The following is a 24000-nucleotide window of genomic DNA, read 5'->3' on the forward strand; positions in this document are numbered from 1 at the left end:
CAGGCTTACTGCCTCGGCCCTTCTCCCCCCACGGTAAAGCAGGGAAACCGACACTTTAGCACTGCTGTTTCTTGGGAGCATGAGGTGCCTTTAGGTTGTGGATGTGGCATTTCCACTCCAAACAGGAATGCTTACTGGATCTTAAGAATGAACTTTTCAGTTGTAGTAACAGTGACCCAGCGCTCGCTGTTTGTTATCAGATAGTACCAGCTCTTCCCTGCACTGCTTCACACACACACACTCCTACTCCAGGCCACGTTGCATCAACAGGAGCTATTTTGCTTATGTTAATTCCTTTAGGAAGAACATACTTAGTCAAGTGACAGATGTCTTTACATTACTGGGATCATCATGATCCTCTGACTGTGAAATTGCACTGGAGCAAGCCCTGGAACTTCCTACGTGTATCCTCAGCAGTTTAGTGAGCCTATGCTATTGGTTTTAGAGCTGCTTCACAGGTTATTGGTAGAGTTTTGCATATTATTTTTCAGGGTTGGTAGATTGTCTGTCAATCACACTGATTTACAGATAAATCTGTAAGAGTCAAGTACCTGGAATATTAATACTTTTAAAGTTTTGTTGTTTTTTTTTATTCCTCAGCAAGTGTAATTTTCAAGAAGTTGTGCAGTATAAATGCTATTAGTGTCTGTACATCTGTGAAATGCAAGTTTGTCCATAGTACCAGGGTGAGAATTTTTCAACAGGAAGAACAAGAAAAAAACAGTTTCTATGCTACAACAATAAAAAATGTAATTTATCAGGAGTGGCCTGCACAACTTTGCCAGAGTGAATATAATCTGTATTTTCCCAACCCGAGTTGAATGTGGTCTCTAATTTTCCCATAGTGTGCATTCCTTTCCTTTGCTGTAGCATAAAAGACTTTGCACTAGGCTTGTCTTGTTGGGCTGTAATAGGTGGCGGTTGTAATGACTAGGAAATGAATTCTGGTTTTCAGGAGCATGCCTGCTGCATTTCTTAACCCTCTACTCCATTGCCTCAAACTGTATCATATTCTCCAATTCTTTTTTTTTTCTTTTTCTGAATTACAAGATTGTAATTGCCCAAGAAAACCTGTAATTCACTTCTTTACATGTTACAGGGACTTGTACTGACAACAGTGAAAGAGGCTTATTCCAAAAGGAATAGCATATTTCGTAATTACTTTTTGTAATTTAACACATTTTGCATTACACTTCTAACTAAAAATCATATCAAACAGGCCACATTTCTAAATAATTTAATTTTGTACATAATGCCGTATCCAGTGTGTTAATATGGAGGCTATACTAAACAACACATAGATTTAAAAGAATTTATATTCATACTGAGAGATAAGTGCTTCAGTAAAAGCATATCAGAGGATGCAAGTGTAAAGGGAATTCAGCTGGATGATAGCAATGCAAAATATTTTGTTAAATTTGTGTTAGAAGTCTCTGGAGAGTCCTAGGCTTTTTATGAGATAAGAATTTTTCTCTGAACATATCTTCTATAAGCATAGCCTCAGAAGGGGTTAACTGTAAACTCTGACTCCTTAATGATCACCTCTATTCAGTGATGAGAGGTCTGACATGTCCTGTTTTAAGGAGTGGAGTTGTTCATTTGAATTGTTACATCTTGTTCTTTATTTTTGGCATTGTTTACTGATGCTGAACAATGTAGATGTTAGCTGCTAATATGAAGACAATTTCTGATGTGTCTGAATGGCCAGTTCCTAATTACTTCTCTCAGCCAGCATCGTTGGTGTTCCTGAAACATGTAGTACGGTCTTCGTGCCATATAGGGCTGAAAAAACACCATGCAGCTTAAAATATGCAGTGTCAAAACACTCCACCATTTATATAATGTTTCACTGATTTGACAACTGCAATTCCAAATGTTAATGAAGCACCATGAACGTTTCATCTAGCTGTAGTATCTGAAAAATTGCAAAAACGTTTTTTGCTCTGTGGAAAGGCTGAGGATGTCTAAAAAATCAAAAAAAAAAAAAAAGTGCAGCTCTTTCTAGGTGAAGTAGTACTGCAAATTTTTTGAATTCTTTTCAAAATCACATAGCGCTTATTCAATTTTTATTTCATTAGATGCCTTATTTTTTGAGGAAAAAGCATAGTAGGAGTGTGGGAAATGACAACTAGTTACATTTTAAGAGTAACAGCTTTTCAGTATTTCTTATAAAGTAAAGGAAAACCACCTGACCAGGTAAGGTGTTCTGTATTTTTCTATACACCTTATACTCAGGTATATGGAAGTATACTGACTTATATTTCATATATAAAGCACACTTCTATTAAAAATAAATAAATAAATCTATTATTAAAGTAATAGCAGGAACCTCATACCTGATTATCTCTCATGGTATCATTTTACTATATTTACATCAAACCCTGTAGCTCCAAAAAAAAAAAAATCAGAACTTTTTGTATAGCAGTATAAATAAAACTTTTGAGCTACATTGCTTATTTTAGTTTTTAATATACTAGTCTGACAAAGCTTGTTCCTGAATCAGTTATATAAATGTTTCTTCCCCTAATTACTTTGTGTAGCTTTTGTTTCTGGGAATGTATTTGTTCAATAGTTGTCCCTATTACTGGGGGCATCTAGTAAACACCATACTGAGTTCCAGTTGATAGCTAAACAGATAGTTATAAAGCCTGTTCTGGCTGTATATGTACAGTCCATTAGACTTTAATTTATACTTCAGTTTCTGAAGCACAATTATGTTCTTTATCAAATCACTTTTTCTTTCTTAAATGTTTAGACTATACTGAGGGATAGTGGCTCCATCCTATGGTGGAAGAGAAACCTGCATCAAATCAGTTAGGTTAGTTGCTATAGTGATAAATAGAATGTAATACTCTCCTCCTAAAGAAAAGTGGTTCTATTTGGTAGGTTCTCAACAAGGGAAGGCAAATGTAAAGTAGTAAATTAGGATGTTTATATATGAAGTCCACTTGTGTGACTACCAAGGAGTTGGTTTACTTAGCAGAAGCATCAGTAAATGTAAAAGCAGTCTAGAAAGGCTGTTCTAGCAGAAGGGGGAACACCTTTAGTTGCAATTCAGAGTTAGGAGCTGTGGTAATTTTGGATCCCAGACATGCTTGTTTAATGGTCAGTAGTAGACCACACAGAAGTACCTAAAATGAATTATTTCAGTTACTGTCTTAATGTTGTGAAGGTACACTGAATTGCTTTTTTTTCTCCTTTTGTAATTTAGTTTTACATTTTTTTCCATGTTAGAAAGTTCAGCCAAAGTAAGGAAAATTTCTGTGATATCACAGCTTTATGCTACATCAGAAATCCAAACAATGTGGTTGATTCAGAATCAATTTTTAGTTCATTTATTCAGTTAGCTTGGCTGAAAATACAGAGGTCCTTTTTATATGTAAATGATGACTTTTTAAACAACAAATGATTCAGCTTTACTAAAGTTGTCACTGTTATAAGCTTTTGGCTTTCCATATTTTGTACTGTTTTGAAAGCATTAGGAATAGAACATTACACCCCTGTGGTGTTATAGCCTTTGCTGTTCTATTAAAGTCATACTTTTAAAGGCAGCATCAAAACCAAGTGGTACTTGGAAAGTTCACCTTCATGTTTTAAATGTTATGCTTCGAAGAGAGCAATATGAGGCCCAGTATTTATGCTAAGTAATGAACTTTTAGATTTTTTCTTTTATTATCAAGATGCAGAATATTTCATGTACCAATACAATTGTTCATTAAAAGTGCAAGTTCCTTCACACTATTCATAAATCAAGCCCTTAGCACAAATAAAAAAAAGCATCTGAAAGACTTTGGTACTGTTGAAAATGAAGATAATTCTAATTAAAAAATATATTAATCTCACCCTAAATTGAAATCCTGTTTTTATATGTTGAGTGGACACTGCTCACTTGAGAAATTCCTTTTCATCACCCTGTTCTGGAATTACTTGCTGTCTAGAAAGCAAAGACTACTGCAAATAAGTCACCTCTGAATGAAGGGCTGCAGCTCCTATTACTGATCCTATATCATTCAGATCACTTTCTCTGGTGTCTTTTTTTTTTTTTTACAAATGAAAAAGATTAATAAATCTGTACAACAGATCTGTAGTTTTATTAGTTTTTCTACGAGAATTACTGTGCTTGTATTTTTCCAAAACTCTGCACTCAGAATTAATGTGACATACAGAGCAACAGTAATAATTCAAACTTTATTTCAGTCTAGTTGGTGTATAGAAATGAAAATTAATCTTTTGCGACATTAAATAAGAAAAGATATTAAAGTTTTATTTCTTTATATAGTATCCTCTGCTTTTTTTTTAAAGAAAGCTTAAAATTAAAAGAAAGCTTTAAGTTAAAACCTTTGCTGTAATCTTCATGACCTCTACAATACACCATTATATGTCAGTGTGAGTACCAAACTGACATTGAGGTTGTCTGACCAGTTGTGCTGTAATCTGCCCAGATGATCTTTACATAAAGTTATTGGCATCAACAAAAGAAATGTATTTTTATTGATTTTAATATTGAATTCAGCCCTTTAAGGCTGAGTAATCAATATTTACAATTTCTCAAGTGTATTTGAATTATGATAACTACTACTTCCATGCAAGTATACAGGTAGGTACAATGGGAAACAGAGAAACTAGAAACAATGGGTTATTTTTAAATTAAATGTATGGTATAGGATTCTCCATGTCCTTCATCAGGGTTGTTGGAGAGATCAAGATTTATTTTCCTCTCTCCTTATGCAATATACTATATTTTTCAGAGGATATACTATGAAAACAGTACTTGGAGCATGGAGTAGAGCCCCTTTGCTCTGGACAAGTGTGCAAATATGAGAGAGATTCTTTCACTTGGGGCCCTGTTGATCTTTCCTTTTTTGTTTAGTGACTGCTGAAGAAGAACTAGTGAATCCTTCACTGAGATTAGTCTGGGGTATTCTCCCACTCATTCTTCTTTTCTAGATGCAGGAGGTATGAAATATCTTGGTTTTCAGATGTAATTTATTTTAGGTCTCTTGCTTTCTTAGTGAATACTCTAAACATAAGGTTCTTATGTGAAACAACTAGTCTAGCATCTGACATGCCAAATACATGCTCATCGAAGTTATGCCTTGAATGTTGTCAGTAATTCAAAACTGCGCTTGGATACTGAACTATGGATGAGAGTGTAAAATGCATAGAAAAATCTTGATAGCGGTGATTAACCATAATCTTCCTGGTCTGCATTCCTTGTTGCTAAACTGAAAAGAAAATTTTCACGTGTAGGCTCATATTTGACCCAGGTGTATTGTTCTGCCCTTGGGCTGAGGATTTGTTAAGTTTGATCTGTTTAAAGGGAAGTTGTAATGCAAGCCTGCTTATTGTACAAGCTTTGGGAAGCCATATCTTCAGAGAGCTATACTTTTATGTCAGCCCTACAAATAGTGTAGTGACAATTCGGAAATATATGAACCATACTTAGAGTGCATTTTCCAATATTTTTGGTTGTAGAGGTTTATTTCAAAGATCTTGTGTGTATTTGCCAATGGATGGACTTTGACTACAGTACAGGAGCCGCAGGTATAATTGCGGAGGGTTATGCATTCAAGTGATGATCTAAAGACTTCATGGCTTAGGTCTTATTTTAGACTTTGGATAGTCTGTTTCTTTTGACACCTTTCTTCAAACGCTTGATTACTTTCAGACAACAGGAAAGTATCTTGCCTATCTTGGGGGTTCTTTCCTGAGTAACAGCTTATTAGTCAACATCATTCCATGTTTTGCATCTCCCAGCACTTCTTTAAGTGCGTGTGGCCCAGTGCACCAATAAAGAAGTTACTTCTCTCAAACAAAATGTTATTTATTTTGCCAAATGATGTGCTGCTGTTGAAGAAAATATCAACGAATTCCTAGAGACCTTTTTTCTGCTATTTTTCTTGTGGTTACCATTCCCTTAAAGGCTGTAAGTTGATATGACTTATTCTTCGCTTCACTCTCTTGTAGCTCGAGTTAACGTGTGCTTTCAACGAACTGATGCCCTTGCCCTCTACCACTGGCAGCTCCTGCTCTTCCAACAGGAGAATGGGGTAATAGGGTGGAATCCTATCCTATTGTTAGGATTGTATACCTGGCAAAATAAAGCTTCCTTCTGTCTTTGCCTGTCACCGAAAGTAGCAATTTGAAATATGACACCATTGTTCAGCTTAGTGTTTTGAGGGCCCAGAAGAGGGGCTGCCTCTGTCTTTAGTCCTTGTTTATTGTGTGTAGAGGTTAATTCCTGAGCACTGTTAACAGATGTGGTCTGTTTGCGTTTTGTGTACCAAAGACTGAACAAAAGCCCAGAGCAGTATGCCAAAGAGACTGTTAACATCCCAAACTGCAAGTTATGTTGGTTGGGCTGATTCCTGATTTTTTTTTTGACTGCGGAGTGGAACTGCAATGGCGAGCTCTACTCAAGCACAGGGGTAGAATCCACTGTTTCTGTTTGCTAACAAAGCTGTGTCATCAAGGAGAGAAAGGCCCTTAATTCTTACAGAAACTAGAAATTGCCAGGTATGGGGAAAACCAGAAAGTTTGGTTTCAAAATTCTATCAATAAATAAAAGGGAATTTGTATTGTGTTCTTGTTAATCAGTGTAACTTATGGTGGCTTTTACCCTTGCTCTTAGAACTTTTTTCTGATTATCTTAGGACACCAATATTGACAAATGGGTTCTAAGAGATGATGCTCTGACAACGTGAGATACTGTTAACCCCAAATGTCTGCATCACTTTCAATACTCTAAATCCCTCTTACTGAAATATTTGTTTTTTCACATATCTACACTAGTGCAAAGTTTGGCAGAACGGTTAAGCCAAGCGATAGAAGTGAGTCTAAGCTAAGCTTCTGCACTTTGCTTTAAATGGTTCAGTTGTAGGCAGAAATATAGAAATGCTGTGTGTGGGAATCAAAATGTTGTTTTTGCAGAGTTACATTGTTTAAAGGTAAGGAATGGAGTATTGAGATATGCTTGCAGTGATAAGAAAACTTAGCAAGCAACCTTGTAAAATGCAGACAACCAGACTCCTTAGAACAATTAGGTGAAAATCACGGTGTTAAGTCAGATAAGTGAAGAAACATTACCTCTTCAAACAGTAAAAAAAGTCAAAAGAAATTTGAAATTTAACAGGCTGGCAACTGAAGGCCATACATTGTCTGTGAAGCATCAGATAGATTGTGAACCTGGATTACCCACTCAGTGGGGAAACAGGGGAGGGTCCTGTCATCAAAAAGTATATAAACTGTGTTTTGGAACCAGTAGGTGCGCTCTCCTGCTTGTGGGGCGCCCACCATTGCAATCGCGAATAAATTACTACTTCACTGAGTTCCTCGCCTGAGCCTAAGTTATTGGCTACGGAGTGTTTCTCACATGCGGGACCAGTGACTTCTGGCACTTCTTGTTATCTCTTCTTAAACTAACCTACATGTGAGCATAACAGACATTGTGAGAGGTCATGTGTTACTGATAGCATTCTCTGGTGTTACTGAAGGGGTTCAGTTTTCTCTTTTTGTTGAATCAAAATGTACTTTATATGAAACTAAACCTTGAATATACACTTCTCCTTTGTATTACCTAAAGGAAATGTGACTTTTTTTTTTAAGTGAGCATATTCCAAAGTAGGTCTGGATATAGGTTTGAATAATAAAAATATAAAATTATTTGCTGAGTTTAGCTCAGATTACTATATTAGTTCATCTTGAAAATTATTTTAATGAAAAATAACACAAGCTGTTCTAGAGCTCTTCCAGTACACACTATCAGTAGCACTTTATTGAACATTCACTTTGCGATGAGAGTATAGAAGCGTTTATGCATTTGCGTGCACAGTAAAAAGCACATCAATATTTAAAATAAAACTAAAACGCTTTAGAAATTGTTCTCTCTGAATGTTATTTAAAGGTGGTAGTTCTCCTGAAATTACCTCCTGTAAGGCATTTGACCTAGCATGTCCTTATAGATCCTAACACACGGTTAATGATCCTTTTAAGATATCGTTTAAAGAATTTCCATGGATGTCCTCCTGTTTGTTTTTTCTAACTACAGCTGATAGCCTAACAGATATGTTCTGGAACTCAGATCCTGTTGGGTTAAAAGACATGGCAAACACACATTTGATCTCCTTTGAATAAGACTGATCTTTCCTTAACTAAGATTTCTGCAGTATAGTCAACTGCCTTTACCATGGTCTCCTTTTAAAGTCAATGGAAACAGACGTTTTTACAGTGCAAGTCATGTGCCCTGTTTTAGATACCTTTTCATAGCACAATTTACCTCAAACTGCAGTAGGTTTTTGACGAAAACTAAGACAACTTGCTCAGATCTTAGCATACATGTTATCGGATGAATCCTGTCCTTCATGACAGAATCTCTAGAATATTGCTTGTTATTTTCTGGGCCCACACTTAATGTTTAAATACTTAAACAACTGTCTCAGTATTTCTGAAGAAAAAGTGTAGAAAAGCTTTGTGATAAAGATTCATGAAGACTGTAGGTCAAGATTCTGAACTACTGCAGCAAAGGATTTTTACAAATTTAAAAGATGTAGTTGGCATAAATTACTGGGATTTTCTGACGACATCTTTGCAAACAGCTTGTATCCTGAACATTTTTTTTTGCGATGTGTTTTGTCTTACTGTAAATTCTGCAGTTTTATTGCCACATTCTAGGCGCTCTAAAAATACTCTTTCTTCCCAAAGTTGGAAACTAGGTGAAATGTAGATCAGTGTACCAAAGTTTATAAACTTCTACTTCTGTTTTTCTCATTTTTAGGCCTGTTCCACAGAAAATAATAATAAATGCTTTTGCACCTTGCAACCTTTTATAGTATGATTCACTAGCAGGCAGTTTAAATGAGTTAATTAGTTAAGAAAATGTTTGGAGATGAACGGTGTGTGTGTATATATGTTGCAGGGATGAAGAAGATTAGAAGTGCTTATCTTGAATGTAAGAACAGGTATGAGTTCACAGCACTGAAGTGCCACCACCTCAACTCCTCCTGCTCTTCCTTCTCTCCCCTGACCTGGGAACCAAAAGCTATTTATGAAAGAAGTTTACATTATGTCATTATCTTTGGTATGGAATCACAGAATCATTTAGGTTGGAAGAGACCTCCAAGATCACCCAGTCCAACCTCTGACCTAACACTAACAAGTCCTCCACTAAACCATATCACGAAGCTCTACATCTAAACATCTTTTAAATACCTCCAGGGATGGTGACTCAACCAATTAGGCTCTACCAAAGTGGTTCCTCCAATTCTACATTCTTCAGTGTAAATAATTTTGTCTAGAGAGCTTTGTTGTCTTCTATACCTCATTCTTTTGAGGGGATCACTCAACCAATGAATGTATTTTCTTGCTATTTGCTATTTTTTGTCTTTTTCTATGGTGTATATCTTCACAGTAGTTTGTTCATGGACTTTTTTTTGTCTAACAGCAGGGCAAAACTGGTTTTGCTTCATGTATAGCTAGATATCCCTACCTTAATCCTCTCTATAAATGTCATTATTTTTAATATAATCTTATTGAGAATGCCTTACTGAAGAGACTTTTCAGTAGTTAATGGTGTTACATGGGCTCCTTTTCCCATGCTTTTGTAGAGTTCTGTAAAGTGTTGCTGCAGACTCAGGGTGATAACAAGTTGCATGAACTGCCACTTGTAATTACAATGAATGGATTTGAGGTGTTTCAGACACTTCCAAGGAATTAGTTTGAAAACAATTTATAATGCTTGAGTTGGTGGCATTTCAAAAGCTATTTCAATGAAACAACTTAATCCTCATCTTTTTGCATTTTGACATTTGACAAAAATATAGGTAAGCCAGTATATTCTTTGGCACAAATATTGCATTGCCTTTATAAGACTGATACCATATTGAGCATATGTTACACTAGGAATTGTTGCTTAATGTTTTCTCAGATGATTTATCCCTATATAGACGAAAGGGATGTGCTTCAGAATCCTGAATTTCACAGACTGAAGGTAATCTTTTCCTCTTGAAGTTATAATATAAGATGCAAACAAAAATGAAATAATTACCTTGAGTTAAGCCCCTGAAACTTCTGTATCTGTCATCTCCATCACAGACCAATATTGTAAAAATCAAGAAAATATTTCCCATGTTATTGAGAATGTACTCTAATAAGGTATATTTCACCACTTTTCCTTTTGCTGCTTGTAATAACTGATGTCCATTTCCTTCCTGAGAACTCTTTTTAGAATTTAGTGCTCTGTGTTGGCATAGAGTCCCAATAATAATTTTTCTACGTTTTTCAATTTTGCTTTATTTTTCTTAACTAGGGTCAGGTGAATTGGCCCAACTATTTGTCTTGCTGCTTTCTGAAGTGCTTTGTCTATTACTAGGTCTGACAAATACAGCTGTGTGAATCACGTTGGCTTGCTAGTGACTTATCAAACAAATTAACTTGATTTATGTGTAGAGGCTTTTTCTCCCAACTGCTAGCCCTGCAGAGATTTGAGAATTGGGCTTGGTTGTTTTTCTTCCACATGCATCATGTTCTCTGAGCCCAATTATAAACTCTGTGATCATTCTGCATGTATATACCTTATTAAAATTTAGTAAACTGGCAGTGTTAATAATGCACACAGAATATAATAAATCTAAAATTAGATTTTATTTTCTGTTCTGTCATTCTAAATTATGTTAAAAGGACATTAAAGCAAAAGATATGATAGAACTGAGCTCTTGGGGAATAATATACTTTCACTCTCAAATAATCTCGTTGGTCATATAAAGCATATGGAATGAAAACTTCAGACCTGTGTTGAAGAGCAGTGTTTCTAAAGTATGCTTTCAATTCATTTTAAGTTATTTTGCTTTGTTTTATTCTCCTCATGTTTTTTTGGGACTCCTTGGGGACCATGAATATTTCTATAAATGCACATATTTATACTTAGGATGTAGCATTGCATCTGAATGTAGCAAAACATAACTATTTCCCAGATCTCTTAATTCTATTTTTTTTCCTGAAGAAGAAAGACAGTCCCATGAATTTTCGTCCAGGGAAGGAAATATGGAAACCTTAGAAGAAAAAAAAGTGCATTTAAAAAAGAGAGAAAATAAAATTGCTAATTTTGCTTGTTGACATGCTGAAAAGAACTGGAACCTAGATTTTATCTTTTCATGTGCTGACTTTGACAATGTTTCTTTAAAAATCAACAGTGAGCCTTTCAAATCAAAGCTGTGTGACAGACAACTGTTGGAGAAAATTCTGCCCTTAAAAAAAAAAAAAAGAATGTGACTTCAGCTTGTTTGTATGTTGATTGCTTTTTCATCTTACCTTCATCCCAGGATTGATTGATTGGATAAACACATGGATACAGATACAATTAAGCCACATGATACTTTGAATCATCAATTTTAGTTTTGCACCATTTGAAATGAAGCTATTTTATCTTAGATCTTGTCTGAAATGTTTGAGAAGAGTAATTTTGTTTTATTGAGGAATAGTTTGATCAGTAAATAAATGTAATATTTTTTTCTTCTGTGGCTTTCCTGCAATGTCATAGGAAAACACTTTAAATATTGATAACAGCAGTTCATTCTTTCTGGGACTGTGTGATAAATAGCTTTATTGTTTTATAGGGCATTAGATATATCTATGGCTGCAAATCATTTAAAGAAAGCTTGAGTTGAATTCAGAACTTGCTTAGGTAGTGGTTTGTGTGTCCAGCCTTTTCTCTCTTGCATCTTTCCCAGAGCTTTCCTAGAGGCCCCTGGGTTTGAAACATTACTGCTGGTGAGGAACCTACAGAAAGCAAGAACTTTCAATTCCATACTTGCACAATGCAAGAACCCTCTTAGTTGAGGAATTAAAGCTGTTATAAACCACCAAAACATTAGTTCCCTGCATTGGTAGTACTTTAGTTGAGAGACTGGAAAAGCTGATATTTTTTGGAATGTATGTTGGGCTAAATACACATTGCTTGCTACACATAGACATACTGGCACTGTTGGAATCTCAGCCAGGCGGTTTATTGACCGTTACAACACTTAGCTCTATAAAATACCATAGTGGCAACAAAAAATGCACTTGCTAACATAGGATCATAGAATCGTTAAGGTCGGAAAAGACTTTCAAGATCATCTGGTCCAACCATCCCCGTACTGTCACTGTCACCCCCCTAAACCATGTCCCTAAGCATCACGTCCAACCTTTCCTTAAACACCCTCAGGGATGGTGACTGTACCACTTCCCTGGGCAACCTGTTCCAATGCCTGACTGCTCTTTATGACGAGAAATGTCACCTAATTTCCAACCTAAACCTCCCCTGGTGCAACTTGAGGCCATTCCCTCTAGTCCTATCACTGGTTATCTGTGAGACGAGGCCGACCCCCAGTTCCCCACAGCTTCCACACATTGAAAGGAGTTGTTATTAGAACTGTAATCAGACAGAAAGAAAAAAATGTTGCTTGATGTATGTAAAAGCTGCATATATTATCAGTTGATATTATTCCAGGAAAATGACCATAATGTTTATATCCTGAAAACAAGCATTTTGAACAGGTTTAAGTACACAAGATGAGGAATGATTTATTGTGTATAAGCAGTTGAAAAGACTCCTTTTAAATCAACTGCAGGTAATGAAAGAGAATTAAAGGTGAAAAGACTTTTTTTTCCTGAACTCTGATTTAAGATGACTAATGGTGAAACAACACATTGGAGGTTTGCATGACTGTCTGAGCCGGTGAAGCTAACAAAGGAAGAATAGCTTCCATAACTGAAATTCATGCAAGCACTGTCAAAATATCTACCAAACTCTACTTTTTTGAAGCCTGATTATTACATTGGTACTTCTTACTTGTGTTTAAATTCAATATACACTTTAAAAAAAAAATCTTAGGGGGTTTTTAGGTATCACTCTTAAAATGTTTTTTGGTTTTCTATTAAATACATAATGATAAAATGTGAGCAACTGTTCGTGTATATGTTGGGCTTCTACAACTTCTGGATTTTTTTTCCAGAACGTCCCTTTTAGAGAGTGATTCTGACTGCTCTTAGAATAAGCATAAGCCTCATTTTATAGTATTCTTTTTTTCTCCCTTGCCTGACTACTTTCTTCACAAATGAAAAGCAGATTTATGTAGGATGAGCCTCCATTTTCAATAAACGATATTGATCTTGCACTAGCAGTATCTTTCTAAACATAAATGCATTTCCTATGTAAGTTTTCAATAACACAGAAGAGTGCTTGTGGCTTTTTTTTTCTTTTCAGGACAAGCATAGTGCAGTTGTTATTTTTCTTTTTGAGAAACTTATTATGTCAAATAAATTAAACTAATATTTTTTAAAGAGAAGTGAGTAAATTCTATGGCAGAAATTCTTGTGAGAAAAATATTTGGCTGGTAAATGAATCAGGCAAAAGAAAGTAGTCTTTTTGACGCTTCAAGTATGAGGTAAACATTCTAATTTTGTGAAGCTCAAAAACAAGTGTCAAGGAGTTTTATGGGCCCTATTACCTTTCAGGTTCATAAAACACTGCCAAGAAGCATGTCCGTCTCTTTTGTAGAATAAATAGCTCAATTCATTTATAGGAATCTTTCTTCCTTCTGTGCAAGAGACGAGCTTGAGGGTAAATTAATCTGAATAAATTGTGTTTGTATTTTATTCCATTAATCTTGTGGGAATTAGTATCAGAATGATGCTAATATTGTCTTTTTTTTTTTCTTGTACTTCATTGTCAAGAATGTCAAACCTAATGGCTTTCTTGGGATGACGATTCCACTAAAGTTCCTTTTACAGACCAATGTAGGCATTTGAAAGTTTAAACCGGACTTTGTACAGGTTTTTATTGCTTGAGGAATGTTTTCTGTTGCTGAGCATGAGCTTCTGAATTTTGTCCCGCTTGGAGCTTCGTTTTTTGCATAAAATCAGTTCTCTTGCATTGCAAATACAGAGTTATGAGTGACTGCTTCACCGTGCTCAACCCATGACTGAAAAGCAGGTGAATTCCAGCAAATCTTGAAACTCGAGGGGATACTTTGCTTTTATTAGCACAAAGAAAACATATTTGTAAATTAGAGTGATTGCAGAGAGTTTGGTTTTCAGAGCACCTTGGTCAAGCTTCCAGCATCATTTTTGGCCTTCCTGGATTCAGTTTTTACCAGCTTATTTAGACAGGTGCTTTTTTAAAGAGCTTGCCTTCACTCTTGACACAGCGTTGAGTTGAATGTTGTGTGTGTACTGTAGTGCTAGCACTCTAGACCTATTTATTCGTTGTCAGGATCTAGGATGAGTATGATCGTTGTGAGTCTGAGGATGATAAAGGGGGGAAAAACAAAACAAAATTCAACCAACCAACCAAAAAAAAAAAAAAACCCAAAAAACAACCAACCTGTAGTCTCCTGAGTTTGGTGTGAGAAAAATGACCCAAGTCATTTCAGACTATTACTGTTTACCCTCTGCAGCTGTCTTTGGGATAGAAGTAGGAATATTTGGAGGTCAGCTGTACCAAAGTTGCCAAGTCTGTTAGGATGAATATGACTGTTCCTTCTTCTCTCTCCAACAAGGAGGTCATCCAGCCGAGCCCCAGGTGCTTTTTCGGCCCGGTGGCCTGGTCTGAAGCCCAGCTGACAGGTGGTGTTAGACAGGAGGGTTTTTTACTACTTTCTTAAATACCTTGCTTAGAAAAAGGAGATCAGGTACTGGCCAGCAGCTGGGAACATGTCCAGCGCTGGTGGATCTGACTGTTGCATGGTTTATTACTTTTAACACCTGGTGTCAGCAGTTGTAATCCAAAGAACAGTCTTTCTGAGCTAAATAAATATGATGTACTTTTCTGTACATGTTCAAACTCAAGATCAAGGTTTTGTTACTGCATTTATGGAAAAACAGTTACTTCACTAGTTAGAAAATATTGTCAGATTCTCTATAGGAAAATCATTGATTTGACCCCTTTTCAAAAAAAAAAAACAACAACAATGCATTCATTAAGATGCTGGAAAAGCTATCAGTATGTTCTTGCACTTGATTGACACGGGAGTAGAAAGAACAGGGTAAAGCTTAATCTTTTCTGAGTCCCGGTACATCTTTTGTTCCTCAAGTATGTAATTCTCCACTTGGAAAAATTATGGCAAAAACCATAATAATTCAGATTCTCTTGTTTTATTGATCACATTGTTAAAACTTGCAGTAAAAGAAGGAAAATGACAGAAACGGACTAAGTGGTTGCTTTTTGTTTATACTTCAAGGCTCCCTTTCCAATGGTTTCCTGATACACTACAGTAGCTACCTAATGCGTGAGTGACTGGAAAATTTATTTTAAGATGGAGTTGTGTATTCTTAACTGATGGTATTTGTGAACAGTTTATATTTTTTTATTCATTTTCAATTTGATAATTATTTGAAAATATTCTGAGTATTAATATATTTTATTTAAGTGCTTTGCTAATATTTTTCTAACAAGCTATTGGCAACAGCAATTATTCCCAAAGTTGAAGCCATTTTTCACTAAAAATTATGGTTTTTTTCTTAAACAGCTACTTCTCTTCCTCCTGTTTTCCAGATAGTAAAGTTAGGAGTGCAGCTGTTTTCTACTAAATGAAAAACATTAATCATTTTCTTTTACACATAAAATCAAATAACTGTTGCAGTAGTCTCCGTATGTAGACTTTGTTTGGCTGGTTTCACTGTTTTGAAACAAATAATTTGACCACAGTGTCATTTGGTACATCAGTCTGGGGTATTTTGCGTTGCAGTCAAGGTTCTAAGTAATGCCAAAGAATGCCTTGTATCTAATGCTTCAAGAAGCAAATACATTTAGGTTGCACGTGTCAAGAGAAATGTATTTGGGTTACCTTTAAAAATGATGCGGGTATGATATATGCTAGATATCAGTATAGGATGAAGTGTAACACCAGTGGATGATATTGAAGCCTTCAGTAATGGAAAGGAGATGAACTAAAGTTAGTGAAAGTACAAAATCATGTGTTTATTAATTTTCAGCATGAATTTCTGCAGTAAAATGAAATCAATCATCGTCCAGGAATAGAAGTCCTTAGCATATTGGTTAGTTGTAGGATAGCCATGAATCATCACTGGAACTGTGGGGGAAAGGATAAAGGTGACCCTAAGGTGAATTAGAAAATAGAGAAGTATTGTCATTCTGGTCAGCATTGCTGAGATTCATCAGCAGAGCTATGTATAATTCCCTTTATTCAGAAATTTATACTGGTATAGAAAGAAAGGTGGTTGGACATTCAGAGAAATGGAATGTTTGCTCCAGAAATTAAGTTTAAAAGTGCTTGGCTTGTTTAGTCAAACAACACTGAGAGATATAATACGGTATGCCAGGAGAATAACCACAGTGTTACCTCAGGATTACTGGCATCAATAAAAGATTTTTGATAACTAGTAAGAATAGGTTTTTGAATATTCTTCCAGGCTGGTGACAATAAATAAATAAATAAATAAAAGTGGGATTTAATTGACTTACAAATAGGATTGTAATACACACATACTCAGTGGTAGCAAGGTGCTGGATTTGATGATTGGAAGAGATCTCTTCAAGTTATGTTTATATAATGATACTGTTTTTCTTAATGTTAAGCATCTGTGAAATGGTAATATGTAGCAGTTAACTTTTTTTTTTAACAGCCAGTCCATTATATCACTCAACTTCTCACTTTTAATTTAAGGTGTTACGTGCCAAGATTGTGCAGCATCTCATCAGAACTATAACCTTGAAGACTCCCCTAATGCTGTGTTTCTCAGACTGTGAGTTGTACACCTTGTGGACAAGCCAGTGAGGGGGAAAAAGCTTATGGTTAAGTTACTTCTAGGGCACGCATTTTTTTTGTATTTGAGAAGGGTGGAAGGTGAACAGGCTGCCATTCCCTTGAAGCCGAAGACAGATGCTACAGCAGGTTCTAAAGCATTGCCAGCACTGCTTGCTAGTGATTTGTGTTGCAGATGGTGATACACAGTAGAACAGCCAGCCAGACACATTTTAATGTTCCTGTACCTGTGTTATTTTGTTTACTCAGTACAAATTACTACAATCTGCAGTATCCAAAGAGAATAAGAATATTTTACATTCCCAACCAGTTGAGACACTGTGATTTTTGAGCTCCTGCCACACTGAAAGACAGATCATGGAAGTGATCCCTACACAACATGTGAACGCCTTTTTTTCCCTTCTTTCTTCCTTTTCTGGTCAAATTGGTGTTCAGACAGTTTCCTTCAGTAGCCTTACCCTTTCTGATAAGGCAAATCTGTGATTTTAGTGCAGACTTATGAAATTATTGTCTGCGTCTCCTGAAATCTCTTACATGTTGCTTAGCTGCTTTGGACTTACTGCTAAGGCCTTTTAAGCTCAAATTTTGAGTTACAGCTCAAATCTCTCCTACTCATCAGTACTGCATGTCCAGTAGAAATGTACTTATTCTTAGAACTTAACATAATGAATACTAGGAGAGATCCCTGACTTTCACTTAACCCTTCTTATGTTAAGAAAACACATCCAAGTACCCGAAGTTGACCAGTATCTTCTGTTAATCACTTATGGGCTACATCTGTACTTAGTTCAGTTCTTTATTTATTTACTCTGAAATGCAAAAACAAATGTACTTGGTTATATCAAAAAATCATTCAGCCCAGTAATCACAGCAGTAGCCACAAATGCTTCCATAGGGAAGTCTAAGGACAGCACTTGTCCCTAAAGCCTTCCTATCCCAAAGCTGTTTTCTTCTCAGGGAGTCCAGGGTTGGATGAAACTTCTAGGCGGTTAGTAAACCACAGATGATTTCCATTAAATCTGTTTAGTAAGGGCATTGAAAAGTAATTTTTTTTTGCTTCCTGTATTTCATGGGGTCACCAGACTTCACTAACTGGTGTAATAGCAATATTATGCCACAAATTGGATCCAGCTGCAAGGGGCAACAAAGTGTAAGCATTGGAAAAACACCTGTTTGCTTAAAGTGTTCTAATTTTTTTAAAGGCTTAAGTGTTTTTTTTTTTAATTTGCTGAGCCTAGTTTTAACTTTTTAAATGAGATTTAATTTTTGTTTAAAGTGATTTAATTTATCCATATGGTGGATAAGGCTTTAGTCCACTTTTTGTTCTCTTAATTCATGGCCATCATCTAATATTCTTTCTCACATACATAGCTGAAATCTGGAACGGGGAATCAGAACAGTAATACTACATTTGAGAATACAAGTATGTTACAATATTGTGAATATTGAGCACTCCTCCTGCCAATAATGTATTTTAAAAGTTCTCTTTTTCTTTTGCTAAATTCAGAATAATATGTTGTGTGTTTCATAAAATGCATGTTTTTTATGCATTCTTTGTGATGAAATGCTGTTCTAGACTTATTTTACTTTTTGCCTTAGTTCAGAAACACCTTTGGAGGCAATAGAGTGTTTTGGGTTATAAAATAATGTTCAGGTCTGTAAGAATATGTTACAGAATTCAGTTTTTGGAATAATAGTTTGAAAGATAAACAACACAAAGTAGTTTTTAGCTAGGGCAATAACTAAGTCCTGCTGAAAGTTGGCAGAGTGGAATGGTGAACTTCACTAGGACTCTTTGAAATTGGGATTATTACAAAACTGCTTGAAATCACTTTTCCACTCAAAGATGTTGAAGCAAATCCCTAAATCCCTGCCTTACCTCTGGTATTACAATGAATAATGAACCCTCAATATTCCACTTGCCTAGTTGATCAAAGCAGTGTATTTCATAAGTCTCAGCAGGCATATCTTTCCTTGCTGAAATGAGGACTGAGATTGACTTTAGTATTTTGATTCTTTAATCAATATGACTTTTATAAACTGCAGTTTATTTCCTTTTAACAGACAATCCTATAAAATCTTGTTTCTAATGCCATCATATCTTCTCAAATATTTTAAATCAAAATAAATATCTTTTATTAAAATACTTCCAAAGGATTTTTGCAGTTTTCCTGAAACTCTAATTTTAAGGAGTACTTCAGATTGTGACTACATTCTTCTACTGAATAAGCAGAAGATTTGAGTCAACACAGAGGTGACAATCCTAAGCTAACATCTGCTAAACACTGGCAGTAACGTAATACTTATGCAAAAGCTTATTACATTGACCTCATCGTCAACGAGTTTGAGAAACATCCTTGGTGAAAAATCACAACAGAAACGTTCTTTTTGATTGGCTTAACAATACTGTTACTATTATCTTTATAGTGTACTACCTAAGGAATAATTAAACCAGATGGTGTGTTAAACCCAACTGAAAGAATAAAGACATTTTTACTTTTAAGTTGATCAAAATTAGGTAAAACAACATATGTTCATGTGCATTACGATTCCTTTAACTACATATTAACTGCTTTCCTTAATATTCTGCCTGGTGATCTGAGAGCTCTGCCTCTTGAAAAACAAAAAGAAAAACAATCCCTATTTGAATTCTTCCTTTCTGACTCTGGTCACTCATACCTGTGTGTTGCTTTGTTTTTGACAGAATTTAAATAAGCAGGTTGCTTACTGCGGTGTTAAACTACATGAAATTAAAATATAGGCCATTATGGGCCCCATTCAAGTTGCACAAATTGGGGCAGGTACATCTGAAAGACGATTTGGAGATTTGCTAAAGAAGCACAGCTTGCACAAATAAGGAAATTGCATTTTATGGAGCAGATGTTAAGGAGGGAATTACAAATACTTTAGTTCATGTTATATTAGTCCTAACTTGCCACCATTTCTCTTTAGCAAAGCCATGCAGGGCTAATAATACAGAGTAACATGCTGCATCACACCATGTGCATTATAACTATGGTCTCTCTGCTGCCTGTGAAACAGAGCTTTGTTACATTACTCCCCAAACCATAAAGCACTGTTATAATTACTCTTGTCATATCAATAACTCTTTTCAAACAGTGACAGCATTTCCCTCCTAAATATTGTCTGGTGAATGGACTACAGCTCATAGAAATATGTAGTCCCATTGCTTGAATTAATATAAAATTTAATGAGTGGAAACACCCAAATGAGATTTATGATCATAAAGCATTATGAAATCATGTTTTATCTTTACATCTGCTTCTTATCCAGGTGCTGTTAAAAGCAATACAAAAGATTCATAAAATGAAGTAACTGTATCTTGATTTTATGGAGGATTCTGTATAGTGGACTATTAATGAACTCAATCAGTTTATACACTCCTGTTTTCCTAGTGTAAACTACTCCTTAGTCACAACTACCTGTCCAATGAACTAGCAGAGTTAACAGTAAGTATCTCTTGTTGTGACTTGTTGAGACTTCTTCAGGATTTTTTCCTGGAAGAGTTTTAGAGGGTTGTCTATTATTTTCTTTAGCCCTAAATTTATTCTGGTTATAATGAAGTATGTAGCAGTAGTATGAGACATAACTCAGTCTTATTATGTTGATGTTATAAAGTATGGAAACTAACTTATAAAGAAAAGACATTGATCTATTGTTTGTATCTAAATGGAGAAACAGTGTGATAAAAGATAAATCAATATATTTCACAGGCTTAGCAATTTCCTATGAATGTGCTAACCAGGACATTTAATGTGTATATCAAGGCATCTATTTCAGTAAAGATTGCACATCGACATACTGCCCAATCAAGTAAGTGTGTTGGTAGATGCCTAAGAACTTTATTGGATTTAGTATTTGTTTACATACATCATAGAATCATAGAAAGGCTCGTGTTGGAAGGGACCTTAAATATCATCTAATTCATCCTGCCTTAGGCGGGGATGCCACCCACTAGATCAGGTTGCCCAAGGCCCCATCCAACCTGGTCTTGAACACCTCCAGGTAAGGGGCATCCACAGCTTCTCTGGGCAACCTGTTCCACTGTCTCACTACCCTTACAGTGAAGATTTTCCTCTTAATGTCTAGTCTAAATCCATCCCCTTTTAGTTTAAGACCATTACCCCTTGTACTGTCATTATCTACCTGAGTAAAGAGTCCTTCGCCATCCTTTTTTATAAGACCCCTTTAAGTATTGAAAGGCTGAAATGAGCCTTCTCTTCTCCAGTCTGAGCATCCCCATCTCTCTCCTCCTTTCTTCATAGGAGAGGTGCTCTAGCCCTCTGGTCATCTTTGTAGCCCTCCTCTAGACTCGCTCTAACAGGTCCACATTTTTCTTGTGCTGGGGGCCCCAAATCTGGATGCAGTACTCCACGTGGGGCCTCATGAGGGCAGAGTAGAGGGGAACAAGCTCCTCCCTCAACCTGCTGTTCACACCTTTGATGTTGCCCAGGACACAGTTGGCCTCCATGGCTGCAAACTCTCACTGCTGGCTTGTGTCAAATCTTTCATCCACCAGAACCCCCAAGTCCTTCTCTGAAGGGCTGCTCTCAGTGAGTTCTCCCAGCCTGTACTTCTGTCTGAGGTTGTCCCGACCCAGGTGCAGCACCTTGCACTTGGACTTGTTGAGCCTCATGCGGTTCACAAGGGCCCAGTTCTCCATTCTTTCCCGGTCCTTTTGAATGGCATCCCTTCCTTCTTTGGTATCAACCACACCACTCAGCTTGGTGTCATCTGCAGACTTGCTGAGGGTGCACTCAATCCCATCGTCTATGTCATTGATGAGGACATAGAAAAGCACCACTCCCAAGACAAACCCCTGAGGGACACCACTCATCACCGGTGTCCTACTATTAAAGAATTAATAGAATTAATTCAAGCTCTGCTTGATGCTGTTAATATTTATTTCAGTTTGAGTCTGTATAGGATGCTGCACCCCTACTTTTTATCTGCTTTGAAGGCTTTTATTTTATGACTTCTGTATCTTCACTGGGCTACAGTAATATATGACACAAATCTCTGCTACAGAAGAAAAATAGTGAAATAGTTCCTTAAAAATAAATTTAAAATCTTGCCACCTATACAATTATTCAGTTAGTACTGAAAGTACTGAGAGTTTTCAGGTTTTTTCGACATAATCTTGACTTTAGGTGAATTGATTTTGAAAGTCATTACAGCTATGAACTTAACAGAATGCTTAGCAACTATTATCAATATATATTCTATTGTTGAGCCTGTTCTCAGGGAAAAAAAAAAGACAACTGTTCTAATAACATTAAAAGATGACCTCTCTGTGGAAGAGAGAGGGACTACATCTAGGTTACATTGCTCAGTTTGCATAGTAATGCAATGTAGTTACTGCTATGACAGCTCCAATAATGCCAGGCAAAAGGAGGGCTTGGGAGTGCTATAGGCTCTGTTTTCTATCTTCAGTAGCTGTGTGAGGTACTTGGAAGAAAGAACTCACCAATAGCTTCTGTTGATAGTTTGGAAAAACCCATCCTTTATTGTTATTCTGTTAGGATGTAGCTAAAATAACTTAATCCTGTCTTGTGGTAAGAGTAGGGAAAATCATGTCCTCTCGCTTTCTTCTCTTACTCAGTCTTCTTCCATTTTCATGGCAGGTTCTTCAGAGGATCACAGAATTGTTGATGTTGGAAGGGACTGCTGGAGGCCAACTTCTCCAACCCGTTCAAGCCAAGAGACACGTAGAGCAGGTTGCCCAGGACCATGTCCAGATGGCTTTTGAATGTTTCCAAGAATGGAAACTCCACAACCTCTCTGTGCAACCTGTTCCATTGTTCAGTCACCCTCACAGTGAGGAAGTGCTTCTGGTTGTTCAAATTGAACCTCTTGTGTTTCAGTTTGTGCCGATTGCCTCCTGCTCTGCTACTGGGCTCCACTGAAAAGAGCCTGGCTCCATCTTCTTTGCACCCTTCCTTCAGGTATTTATAGGCATTGATAAGATTTCCTCCTTAACCTCCTCTTCTCCAAGCTGAACAGCCTCAGCTCTCTCAGCCTCTCCGCATAGGAGATGTGCTCCAGTCCCTTCATCATTTTTGTGATCCTTCATCGGACTCTTTCCAGGATGCCCATGTCTCTCTTGTATTGGCAGTCCAGAACAGGACACAATACTTAAGGTGTGGCCTCACCATGTCTGAGCGGAGAGGAAGAATCACCTCCCTTGGCCTGTTGGCCATACTTTGCTTAATGCACCCCAGGATAGCATTAGCCTTCTTTACAGCAAGGGCACTCTGCTGACTCACGTTCAGCTTGGTTGTCACCAGAACCCCCAGGGCCTTTTCTGCCAAGCTGCTTCTCAGCTGGGCGGCTCCCAGCATATACTGGTGTCTGGTTCCTCCCCAGATGTAGGACTTTACATTTCCCTTTGAGCTGCATAAGGTTTCTTTCAGCCTGTTTCTCTAGAAATGTCCTTATGGATGGCAGCACAAACCTCTGGTGTATCAGTCAATCCTCCCAGTTTTGTGGCATAAACAAACTTGCTGAGTGATCATTCAGATCATTAATGAAGATGTTAAACAGAATTGGAACCAGTATTGACCCCTCAGGTACACCACTAGTTACTGTCTTCCAGTTAGATTTTGTGCCACAACAAGAGCCTGGCCATTCAGCTGGTTTTCAGTCTACCCAGTATATGCCTCAACAGCTTCTTTGTTTATTTTATTTACCTTAAGGGAGACAGTGTCAAAAGCGTTACCGAAGTCCAGGTATCCACTGCTCTACCAAGCCAGTCTTCTCACTGTAGAAGTTTATGAAGTCATCAAGCATGACTTCCCCCTGGTGAATCCATGCTGACTATGCCTGATGACCTTCTTGTCCTCCATATCCCTGAAAATGGTTCCCAGGATTGTTTTTTCTAAAACCTTTCCAGAGACTGAGGTGAGGCTGACTGGCTTCTTGTTCTTTGGGTGCTGCTTTTTGCTTCTGAATATAGGATTGGCATTTGATTCTTCAGACACCTCTCCCAATAGTTATCATTCAAAGACACTTGGGAGTTTGCAGTGACATCTTCCAGCTCCTTCAGCACTTGTGGGTGCATCCCATTAGGGTGCATGGACTTGGATATGTCCTGGTTGTTTAAGTATTCTCTAACCTCATCCTTTTCCACTGAGGATAAGTCTTTCTTGTCCTTATTTCTTTATCCTTCAATCTAACTACTACATTTGTTTAGAACAGTCATCTTTTCAGTTTCTGGTTA

The 24000-nt window shown here is 36.8% G+C and overlaps 1 protein-coding gene across 7 annotated transcripts in view; it reads left to right on the forward strand.

Annotated features, from left to right (window-relative positions):
- TAFA5 (TAFA chemokine like family member 5) overlaps positions 1 to 24000 on the forward strand; it is a 438585-nt gene that overhangs the window by 1056 nt on the left and 413529 nt on the right. The window lies entirely within an intron of this gene.

This window comes from Anser cygnoides, chromosome 1 (assembly GCF_040182565.1).
Source record: "Anser cygnoides isolate HZ-2024a breed goose chromosome 1, Taihu_goose_T2T_genome, whole genome shotgun sequence".
NCBI lineage: Eukaryota > Metazoa > Chordata > Aves > Anseriformes > Anatidae > Anser > Anser cygnoides.